This window comes from Pteropus medius, unplaced genomic scaffold (assembly GCF_902729225.1).
Source record: "Pteropus medius unplaced genomic scaffold, Ma_sr-lr_union100, whole genome shotgun sequence".
Classification (NCBI taxonomy): domain Eukaryota; kingdom Metazoa; phylum Chordata; class Mammalia; order Chiroptera; family Pteropodidae; genus Pteropus; species Pteropus medius.
This window is the reverse complement of record NW_024344378.1, coordinates 3,014,191-3,026,577: the sequence shown is the minus strand read 5'-3', so window position 1 is coordinate 3,026,577 and position 12,387 is coordinate 3,014,191.

Sequence of the window (12,387 nt, the reverse complement as noted above, 5' to 3'; positions counted from 1 at the left end):
TCACCAGTGGGCACTAAAATTAGGCTGATACCAACAGCCTCGAAGTGTCTCCTAGACGGTATTATTAATTACTAAAGGGAAAATAGTGGTTTATGTGGAGAACTCTGGAAGCGATCCAAGTTATCGTCACCCGTAAGGGACCAGATCGGCAGCCCGTGCCTCCTGATACAGTGCCCCGAGCATCACATCTGAGTCTTGCTCCAAACGCATCACCTGAATTTTGTCACGAGGAAACATGAGACGCCTAAAGTAAGGGACATTCTATAAAACAACCAGCAAGGACGAAGTCATGAACGACGAGGACTGAGGAAGCGTCTCAGATGAAAGGAGGTTAACAGACCTGACAACTAAATGGGAAGCGAGGGCCTGAGCTGCAGCCTGAAGCATGGAGGGCTGTTGGTGGAGGCCGGTGAAGTTCGAACGGTATCGCACCAGTAGTAACTTCCAGATTTTGGCTGTTGTAACATTCGGGGAGCCGGGGGGAAGGGTGTAGGAGAATTCTTGGTAGTCTTTACAACATTTTTGTAAGTCTGAAATTAATTCGAAAATGAAAAGTTTTAAAAAATTAAAGAGAGTCACTGTGGATGCTGGAGAACTCAACTCACAGGAGACCCCATGCCCTGGCTCCTCCTCGTCAGTAGGAGTCCATTCCCATGGCTGGAGGAAGAGGTCCCCCACTTCCTTGCTGGCTGTCAGCCGGGTCACTCTCAGCTTCCAGAGGCGCCCCCCCGCCATCTTTGAGTCAGCCAGGGCAGGCTGAGTCCTTCTCATGCTTTGATCAGTCATCTCTTGGAACCAGCTGGAGAAAACTCTCTGCCTGAAGGAACCCGGCAACTGATTTGGGACCTTGACTACATCTGCGAATTCTCTCCACGGCTGCGCCTGGATCAGTGTTTCACTGACAGCTGGGAAAGACTCGTGGGCCAGGCCCAGGAATCCTGGGTCCTGTAAGAAGGCCCTGCCTAGCAGAGACGAACTTCCTAAACCACTGCAGGATGGGGCAGGAACTGGCTGCCGGCTTAGGCCGGGGCGGACGGGCTGCCCGCAGCGGGGGTGTGGCTGACCTGGCTGAGCTAGGGGTAGGTCCTTCGCTCCTAGCAACCCCCCATTTAAGGGCTCCCCCTGTGTGTGCCCTGGGCTGTGCTATCCTCTCTCCTCCTTTAAGTTGACTTAGTCTCTAGGAGACAGTCTTTCCAAATCCTTGATGAATGTCCCCAACGGGAGGACAGTGTGATTGTGTTTAATGTTCAGCTACGAGCAGGTAGACGGGGCAGTTGGGAACGCGCCCAAGGGACAGGGTGTCCGCTAGCTGGGGAGAGCTACCCCTTCCTTCAGAAGTGAGGCTCCCGTCAGCGGGAGGCCTTTGCGAGCTGCTTGTGGGGTTCGATTTGGCCTCTGAGGCCCGCTGAGCCCGAGGCTGGGCTTGCATCATGGACGGAGCCACTGGAAATATCAGAGCCCTAAGCGACTGAAAACCAGCCTGTTCGTCAGCCCGCTCCTGTGTGGGCCAATCTCCTTTAATGTCGCAAAGAGCTTTCATGCGTGTTTTCATGGCGCCCTGACGATTTCTGCCTCCAGCAGAAGCATGAGCCCTCCCCGCCAATAACAAAGCTGGCCTCAGCTGGAGGACGTGGCTTGCCCTGCTCGCTCGGCCAGACAGAGGCAGAGCAGAGACTCCAGTCCAAGCCCCCTTGACCCATGTCACTTCTCACGGTGTCACACTGCCCTTCTCCAGGGAGCTCTGTTCTCTCCTTGGTCGTTGTCCTACAAGCAGGATGTCACGGTCCTCAGAAGACTGAGGGCCATTCGTCCAGTGTGTGTAGCCTTAACGACTGAGGGGCCAGGCCGCCTCTCCCAGAAGTCCGGCTAAACTTCTCGGGCCGAGCGGTAGTTTCCCACAGCCACGTGGTCCTAGAATATGACGCCCAACAGGGACACGAGGGGTCGGAGGGACTTCGAATTACTCACGTGATCACTTCTGAGATGAGGGTCATTCTCCATTGTGGGGTTTCGCTTTCACCCGTGATAAGGACGCTTCAGAGGCCCACGACACCGCGGACGGCCCAGGCTGGTGGCGGCGAGGTAGAGACACGTGACCAGGGCCAGCCCCGGCTCTCGTTCTGTCTGCGGCTGCCCCCCTCGGGCACCGCTTTTGTCCTCGGCCTCCGTTTCCCCCTCTGTAAAATGCAGAGAATGTTACTCCTTGGCAAAATGTAACTAGCAAATGGCTGCTTACAAAAAGGATTTAATTTCTAATATTAGACAAACATATTTTTACCATAAATTGAGGATGGCTTTTACAGATACAAAAGACTGCTTGGAATTCTTGTTAATTAATGTTTATTTTATTCGAATTCGAAAATTTAGGTTTTCCTTAAGCTTTTAGGTTTAACTTAAAACTGCATTATTCTACTTATAACTTTATTTTATAAAATATATTGAAATTTAACAGCCACTGTTAAGGGAAGCCTTGACAACTGGTCCCATTCAGAAACCTAGTTATCTAAACCGACTTAACGGCTTTTACGAAGTTAATACTTCGGTTTGCTCACGAGCCTCCCCAAGTTCTTAATGTGAAAAATCTTAAGTTCTCTAAAATGTTCCCATACCGCTTAAAGTCTTAATAAAATTACCCCTTTTCGTTTAAATCCCACATCTACGTTAATTAACTCAATTACATTTTAAAAACTTGATCATAGCGCCTAACAGAATAGGAAGCATTTACTAATTCCTTCTTCAGGGGTTAACTGCTATACAATTACATAATTGCTCCGAATATTTCCCAACCTGCCCAGTTAACAAATACATTACATAATCTGGCTTAAATGACATGCTGTGTAGATGAGCAGATATATGGCTTAACACCGGAAAAAGCGAGTTATGTCGCTAGTCCCCCTACGCCCCATATTTCCAAATTGACTTCTTTCGAAAAGAAGTTCAACATCTTAATCCAGCCTCTTAATCCTCTCCTTCAAGCCCTGGGAAGATGGGCTGTTTCAACACGAACAAGCTTGCTAAGGGCCACCGGACGGCACAGTGGGTCTGATGGCACTGCCTCTTTGAAATGCTGTTTCCGTCCTTGGAAATAATTTCTGGGTCTGCCCGAAAGGTCCGTCATTAGTCAAAGGGGTCTGGCTGTTCAGAAGGACATGTGAGGAGGAAGGTTTATTTTTGTCAGAAAATATGCAGTTGTCTTCATCACTTGGAGGAAAGAAAAGTATTGCCCTTTTTCTTGCACATAGTCATGGGCATAAAAATAATACAATCGGCGAGGGGTAGCGAAGTGTGGAAATTAGAAACCACCCTTATTGCTGAGATGGATGCATTCCCGAGTTCGATAAGCAACTGTCCATTGTGCAGTCTACGGAGAATCCGAGTCTTTATTAAAAGTGAGAAGGATGAGTTTTGATTTCCTCAAAGAAGAGGATGAACTCCTCGGTTGGAAGCTCTCAAGCGATGGCCATCCTGCACGCTGCCCTGTTGTTCCAAACGCGTCCTACTCCGGGAGAAGGAGTGGACGAGAGCGTGACAACCACGGGTGCCCTGCCCGCCCCGGGCACCGTGTCCAGCTCCGTGTTCCTGTCCCCTTACCCACCTCCCACGTTCCGGATTGGAGCCGAGAAGTGACTAAGGCCTCCCTACCTCCCGTGAGCCTCCTTGACCAGGCACGCCGAAGTATGACGCTTGGCAGGGCAGGGACAACTGTCCGTGCTGTCAAGGCTTCAGAGAAGACGGACACGTAAGAAAAGCTCGAGAGAGAGACGCGACCTTTGTCGGGAGGAAGCTCACCTTGGCGGGGACGTTAAGGGGACGGAGAAACGAGCATAGTGAGTCAGAGACCGTGAGCCAAAGTGAAGATGATGACACTGATGGACTCCTTAAGAGAAAAGACCATCGCGACGTCTAGAAAATCATGTAATGAGCGCAGTCACCCTTGGAGCTTCATTTAAGAAACTATGTTCTTTACATGTCGTGGGGGACAATAAGACAAGCCCCCGGACTGTGGGAGATTTCCGGTGGCCTATCGAATGTCCGTTCACGCTTTTCCTCAGGAAGAGGGCTTCCAAGTGTTAGGGAGACACAAAGCTGTCTGAGAAAAGGCTCCATGCCCAGGCTCCTTGGCGGCTAGCCACACGTTTGACAAAGTCTGTCCCACGGGATGCGAGCAGAAATACCGTCTCGCGGGATGAAGGAGCAGCTGGCGTGTACCTCACACTTTTCTTCCACCCTTCTTTCCCCTGTGGAAGGCAGGTGTGATGGATGGAGCGTGAGCAGCCTCCACAGACTGTGAAGTGGCGGGCGTGTGCTGAGGATGGCAGGGCAGAGACATAGGTGGCACCTGGCCACCTCTGGCCTGCTTATCCCGGAACTTTGCTGGACGGGGCGCAAACGCTCTCTAATTTAAGCTACTGTACCGGGTTGGGCCGTGTGCCACCCAACTTTTTGTCCTTTCCAGAACCTGAAGATATGTCCTTATTTGGCAGTTGTGTCTTTGTGAATGTAGTTAGTCAAGAGGAGGTCACACTGGGTTAGTTAGGATGGGCCTGAAATTCGATATGCCTGGTGTCCTTAGAAGAAAAGAGACATTGAAACAGAACACCGTGTGACGGCCATCAGAGCGACACACCTGTAAGGTAGGAAAGGCCAAGGATGGCAGCAACCGCCAGGAGCTTGGCAGGGGCAAGAAGCACGGGCCCCCGGGGCCTTCGGAGGGCGTGCGGCCCTGCCGAGCCCTGTCTTCAGATCTGCAGCGTCCGGAGCTGTGAGAGAAGCGGTCTGTGCTTTAAGCCGCCTGGTTCGTGGCCACTCGCCATGGCAACTCCGGGAAACGGTTACAGCTACTGTTCTCTCTCTCGTCTGGCCTAACCCAACCTGTGGGCCGATCACGCAGAACGCACGGCTGTCCCCGTTTCGCTCCGATGTCACTGTTCACTCGGGCCCTGCGCAGCTTTCTGACAGATGGCTGACGTATTCCCCACCGATTTAGAGGAGGTAAAGAGTCCCGTTGCCGGCTCTGCTATGTCCAGAATCTTCCTCTGCCCCTCCCGCTGAGAGCCAGCAGTGTCCACTGTGACCACCTTGCTCCACAATTTGTTGAAAATTCAACGTGTGGCGAGGAAGGCAGAGCAGGAAGCCTGACTCATAAGCTCACCCAGAGCGTACTTTCCACTGCGGAGGTCACTTTCATTCTTGGTCCATCTTCCCTCCTCGCCCTCTCCCCTCTCTATCCACCCCGACCCCTCCACTGTGGGCAAGGAACCTGTGGGCCACCCCAGAAACAAAGCTCAGCGTGCTACCTGGGAGTGTGTTTTAGAGCTGGCCACAGTGGGGTCGGTAGTGACGCCTTTTACAGGCCCCAATTTCAGGTACGTGGCTGCATCAGCTCCAAAAACAAAATGTCAACGAGGCTTTGGCTGGGAACTCGCCATGCAAGTTAACCAGGCCAGAGGTGCTTTTAGTGCATCTGACGAGATCCTTGCTCTTTGCTGCTTCTCGTGTTGACGGCCAAGTGCCAAATTGAAGAGCAAACGCAGCCTCTGCTGACGGCCTAGGCCGTCACCGCCCGTCGGCAGCAACAATGAACCGAGGACAATGTGGCCAAACTTGTGGTCAAGTTTCTTCTTTTCCAATAGTGATCTCCCAGTTTTCAATCACGTTAACGCTTCAGGTGAGTCACTGCCACACTTCAAATGTCCACTTAGGTATAAAAACCCGTTTTTTTTTTTTAAGTGATGGCAGGGGTTAGGACTCTGCAAAAAATTTTTAAAAATAAAACCAAACGTGTTCCTTGAGCTCATCGATACATATCATTATCTTAAAACATCACAAGCCTTAACTTACTGATTAAAAAAAAAAGGCCAAGAATAATTATTTGTCCAAAAGTCATACCGAAATGTTGAGAGCTCAGGGAAGTGGTCTTTCATTCATTACACAGACGGCAGAGAGCCTGCCGCGTGCCAGCTGGCACGGGCCCCATTGGCAGGAGGGGTGCTTGCCAGACATGCTGGAGATGTCTGTGCCCACCGGACTGTGAAAGTCACAGGGCTGCACCTGTGACTTTCACAGTCCGGTGGGCACAGACATCTCCAGCATGTCTGGCGCCGCGATACAGCTTAACGGAGCCCACGCGGAGCACGCAGTACGCTCCCATGCACGCGTGTACACACGTCGGTGTACAGACAGGTAGACGCCGCCGTCAGCCGGCACCAACGACCGAAGCCGTAAACCTGAAGAATAAGAGGAAATTATCTACGGTGAGATGGGGCAGATGCCTTGAAGCCCCAGGAGGCTGAACAGCTAGGGCAAGCTCATGGGGGGCCCTGGAGCAGGCCAGGGGTCAGGGAGGTGAGAGGTGGGGATGGAGAGGGGCAGGCATGAGGGGCTTTGTCGGGCTAAGGAAGGAGAGTCGGGGCAGCTCGGGCGTGAGGGCGCTGACTCCACACGGGGTATAGTCTAGGCTCAGACTGACATCAGGGAGTTAAAACAGGTTTGCTGAATTAAATAGGGGTGACCGCAGCTCACCTCCAGGACACCGGCTGGGCAATGTAGCTTTTTCTGGGACAGCTCTGTGTCCAGTTGGAACCTGGAGGTCTCTAAGGAACGAGGTCGTGAGTGTAATATCAGGCTAGGCAACCAGCAACGTGCCACAGTCGGGTGGCTTGTCTCATTATTTTTGTTGGTCGTTTATCTTGGCCACATACATACATGTATATTTCAAGTTCTTAGACAACTGCCTGTACACAGAAGCTGCTCAGTAAATATTTGTTGACATAATAACAACAACAACAACAACAACAAAACCTCACGAGATAGCCACAAAGAGAAATATAGGGATGAAAAGGAAATACCAGGATGCCATGTTCACAAAGAGAGAGAGAGAGAGAGAGAGAAATACATCAAAATAACATCTCGACAAGAGTTTAACATCCAATATTTGATTAATCAGAGTTTCGGGGGAAAAAAACAAAAAACAAAAAAACCAGAAAACTAAATGATGGTGCAATAATAATACACAATACATGATTAATCCCCCAGAACTTAAAGGCACAGCCTCCAGCCTGAACGGGCCAACACATCATGACATTTCTGAACCCTGGGAATGAAGAAAAGATCCCCAAACGTTTCCAGAGAGAAAAAGACGTGTCATATGAAAGAATCAGAGGTGCCCCAGACTCCCGACCTCGACCATAAGAACTAAAATAAAACGGGAGTAACAAACATCTCAGAAGGCTGACGGAAGACGGTTTCGAGCCCAGCCACACCTAAGTAGAGAAATCGAGGATGCGGGCAGAATAAAAACATTTTCAGACATACGAAAACCAACAAAATTCTCACGAAGTTCCTAAGGGAAAGACTTTGTTAAAGCGAGAACACAGAAGACGTCACTCAAGATAAGGGACCCGACACGGAAAGACAGTCCCGGGAGGTCACTAGATGACAAGGTACAGCGGCTGAGAAAGTGACGAGTCCAACAGGGGCACAGGGCCAGAGCGCTGAGGGGGACGGTCTCCGGAAAAGACAAAGCTGACGGACTAGCTGATACACCTGACCTGAGGAGAAAATACAGAATGGCAGGTAAAAACCAAGGGAAGGAGGAAAAAACTGAAAAAGTTTAAGCACGTTCACGAAACAATTTTTTTTAAACGGGGCGATTGTCATTTACTTTAGGAAAACCCAAAAGTTAGTTATATAAGAAAATAATCATAGCCTACTACCTGGATCATAAGTGACTCATATTTATGTACCAGTAAGTTAGCAGTGACTGTTGCTTGAACACAAAATTTCGATGTAAATACATTAGAAGAATTGGGGAGGAAAAATGGGACGAGAGAGTTGGGTTGAGAGCTAAACCCTCGTCTCCCATAACAGAAAATCATTAGAAAAATGTTTAAAAATAATAAATCAAGAAACAGCATTATGAGCAACTGAGTTAGGAACAGAAATACATGCCATAAAAAGGCAGCTACAAGAGTCCCGTGCCTTTTCCTTTGAGGAATAGGACTCGTTGGGCAGAGGGCTGTTCTAATTTGCCATGAGTCTTTCGGCACTTGGTCGACCTTATAAAATTACGTGCATGTACTATTTTGACAAAAATTAAAATTAAAAATTGAAAATAGAAATTACAGCCCACGAGTTACTTTTCGATCTAAATTTGGTGATATTGTGTAAAATTCAGCTTAGAATGACTCAGTGCCACTGGCTTCTCATAAAGTACCCACGTCCGTGCTCGTCTAGGATGGTTTCCTGACTTGCCATCAGTTTATCTCTGAAGTGATACAGGGTCAGCAGGATTTCGTTCCTCAGTTCACAATTATGACCCTAAAAACACTATTGCAAGTCACTGTGAAGTGTGTCTTCACCAACTTAAGATTTTTTTGCCAAGTTTTCAGGCTTCGATTCCTTTTGTTTCTGTTTTTCTAAGAGAATTCAGTAATAAAATTCCCTCGGCAACTCCATAATTGTGGACCCATGTCCCCTCTCCACGTAAGCTCTGGCCTCAGCAAGCCCCACGCCTGCCCCACGGGCTCCGTGACAAGCCCGTCCGTGGGGACAGTGCCTCGGCTTATCAGAAACTTCGAAAACTGTGTGTGTTCGCTGCTTAGTCAGGACGCTTAAGTGACGGGAGGAAGGAGCCACAGGAAGAGGGTAAGACGAGAGAGGTGTTTTTAACATCGCGTGGGAGTGCAGGGGAAGGGAGAAGGTGGTTGCTAAGGAAAAAGACCCAGCTGTCACCAAACCCGGAAGGAGCTGGCGTCCGGAAACATGTAAAAGTGTCTGCAGGCCCCGTGACAACAAAGCGATGACACCATCCTTCTGTCATCGTAGTTGTATGGACCCAAGACACTCTACCCGTAAAATATCTCCCTGATCATTCCCTTTCTCACGCTTGCCAAAAAAAAAAAGTTTTGGATTACTTTCAAAACGTTAAACCTGTTTTATGACTGTCTCGCTGGTAACAGAAACGAAGGAAATGTACCGAGCGATGCTTGTCCCCAGAGTAGGGTCTGTGAGCTGCTCCTCATCCAGCAGACAGTGGGGCCCAGTCACTGACCACTGAGTGAGAGCGGTGAGCTCCTGGGGGGACTGCTCGGTGGGGAACGGCCACCTTTTCCCCACTGTCGATAGACGTGCACGCTGTATAAAAATGCCATGTTACGCACATGGGGCTTCAAAAGATCTAAAATCTTTAGCACATCCTGGTTTAAAAAACAAAACGACACATGCAGCTCCATGATTTGGATACATCCAGAATCTTAAGGTTCTGGTCCTGGACTCAAACACTTCTGTATCCTATTGCCTCGGATCAGAGGTCGGTAAATGAGAGAGAAATGAGAGAAAGACCAATCCAGAAGCAAAATGACCGATCCAAGCTCCAGAAAGGGATACGACTGAAGAAAGATAAAATGAAGGAGAGGAAATTATTAAAGAAATATTACATGAAAATTTCCGGGATATGAATTCAAAAGACACGCATTTGCAGATTGAAAGAGTCCATCCCCAGTGCCCGGCATCGTGAACAAAGGGATGCTGACCAAGACATCTAATCATGAAACCCAGGAACAGCAGCTCCAAAACCTCCCAGAGAGAACAGATCATACAGGATGACATTGGTTTTCTCAACAGCAATGCAGGAGGAAGACGATGCAGCACTGGGTTTTAAGCGAGAGCTCCATATTTAGTCAAATACCAATTAAGTACGATGACAGAGTTAAGACATTCTCAGATGCGAAGTCTCAAGAAATGCATCTCCCGTGTCTCTTAGGAAACTCCTAGAGGACAAGTGCCACCAAAAATAGAGGAAAAGTCGAGAAAATGAAGACATGGGATCCAGCACAGAGGATCCAACACGGGAGAGGCAAAGAGAATTTTAATAATCCACTGACCTTCCTAGAACATGGAAGGGTTTCGCCTTCGAACCCCGTCCTACCCCCTCTACTCATTCTTTCTAGTTAGTCATAAAGCAACATCCAAAAACAAATTAGTACTTATGCTATTAGGACACCGGACATCATTCTCAGCCGGGCCGTCTACGCCTTGGTTTTCATTGTGCCACTTTGTCCCCTGGGACTGAGTCAGAGTATGTGACACACCCATTCCCGCTGCCCCGAGGGCACAACTTTCTGAGCGCCCCCGCTTCCGGCTCTCGGACAAACTGGGTTTTCTCGGCCTTCTGCACAGATGCTGGACTCTGGGAACGACTTCTCCCTGTCCCCTGGCGAGGGGAGCAGGGCAGGGTGGGCACTGCCGCTTCCCAGCGGTGGGGGGCGGGCTCGAGCTGCGGCCCGCCCTGCAGGAGGACCAAGTCGTTGGGTGCAGAGTGGCTGCTGGGAGGACGGGGGGAGGGCCCGTCCTCCAGGCAGAGGCAAGAACGTGAGCACACACCGGTGACCGGCCGGGGTTCCCACGGCTGGAACGAAGGCGCAGGCGTGGAGGGGTGGGCACGCGCACAGGGCTGGGGACAGCCGCCCGGCCCGCTAGCTCAGAACGTTCGGAACGGCAGGAAGATCCTTTTCGATGGGAGCGAGCGAGTCGGCAGATTTGAGGGGTGCGAGATGAGGTCACGGGGACTAGGCGGGCGCACAGTCCGCTCCAGGCAAGAGATGAGGAGGGTCTGAGGCCAGGGGCTCGGGGCTGGTGTGACAGGCGGGGAGGACACAGAATGCGCAGGCCCCATCGTGTTGGGCCGGGCGAGAGGGGAAAGCGGGGACCCCAGGTGACTCTGAGGTGTCTGATGCAGGTGGTCGTTTCCAAACAGAGAGCTCAGCAGGTTTGGAAAGGGCAGAGTGAACAGTTTGGGGCGCACGTGTGAGGTGGGTGGGGACGCCTGACAGGCCGTCGCATGCAGATCTGAAGTTCTGTGATGAGGCCTGGCTGAGACGAAGCTACATGTTAGTCACAGTGGACACTGACGGCTGGGAGGGCAGGCGGACTCACCTGGAAGACGGGGAGGGCTGAGCGGCACAGGGAACCCGACAGGAAGCGTGGCCACAGGCCTCGCGAAGAGAGTGGCCAACAGTGGCCAGCGCCACAAAAGGCCGAGAGAGAGAAGTGAAGAGATGCTGGCGGCCGGGGCACGGAGCTCCGCAGGAGCAGCGGGGGGCCTGGTGGGGTGCCTTGCAGGGCTAGCTTGCAATCAGTCTCAGCCCCATTCCTTACGTGTGGGGTGCAGTGTCAGGGGGTGACGAGCAAGGAGGTGGCAGTAGACTGATTTTTTGAGAAGCCTGGTTTTGAAAAAAAACTCAGTAGGTCAGCGGGGAGTAAGGGACTTCACAAAGTTCAAGAGTTTGACTTTTTTTCCTAAAGATGGAGATTTGAGAATGTTCATGTGCTTCAAACAGCCAGGACAGGGAGAGTTAAAAATGTGGGCAAAGGAAAACCAAAGTCCTACCATGCGATCCAGCAATCGCACTGTTTACTCCACTGATGTACAAACCGACGTCCATAAAAGTCCTGCCCGCGAATGTTTGCAGCAGCCACATTCAGTCACCGCACGCTGGAAGGGAGCACGGCGCCCTTCGGCAGAGGAACGGACAGACCGGTGCACCTGGACAGTGGAATAACAGTCACCGATAAAGAATGAGCTATCGAGCCACAAAAAGGTACGGGCGACCCTGAAATACGCAGCACTAAGTGACGGGAGCCAGTCTGCAAAGGCCGCGGGCGACGTTAAGTCCAAGTACGACATTCTGGAGAAGGCCAAACGACGGAGAAGCGGACAGAGCAGTAGCTGCCAGGCGTTGGGGGTGGGGGGCGCCTGACTGGGGACAGTGTGGGGGTGCTCTTCGGGGCAGTGAAACCATTCTGCGTGATACAGTAATGGTGAATGCAACATTAAAGTCTTACTCAAAGCCATAAAACTTTACAGCTCAAAGAGTAAACCTTAACGTATGTACATTTTTAAAACCTCATTTAGGAGGTTTGGGGACCCCAGGATGACATGAAGAATGTGACAAATAAATCTAATGTATTGCACACATATGCGCTTGCTGAGGGTTGGGGTCGGGGACAAAGTGTCGTCGAATCACCTGAAGTTCACTAAATGGCTCATGGCTTAACTGGGGAAGTAAAAGCATTTCTAAGACTGCCCAGGAAACGTCAACTACGTCGCCGCTTAAGAGCTCATTGGCCAGAAATGTCACATGGCCACTTCCAGCTCCACGGAAGAATTTAATCTTCACAGCCCTTAGAACAGGGGCAGGGGGCAGAAAGGAGGCGTCAGGGAACGGGCGCTGGGGCGCAGTGTCGGCCGTCGGGCCCTTCGCCCCCCGCCCCGCGCTCACTGCTCCCCCATCGCGTGCACCTTCGGGCACCCACCCGCCCTAAGGAAATGCCTCACGTCTCTTCCAGCTGCTCAGTCCGGTCCCGGTGACACGCGGTTTTCTCGAT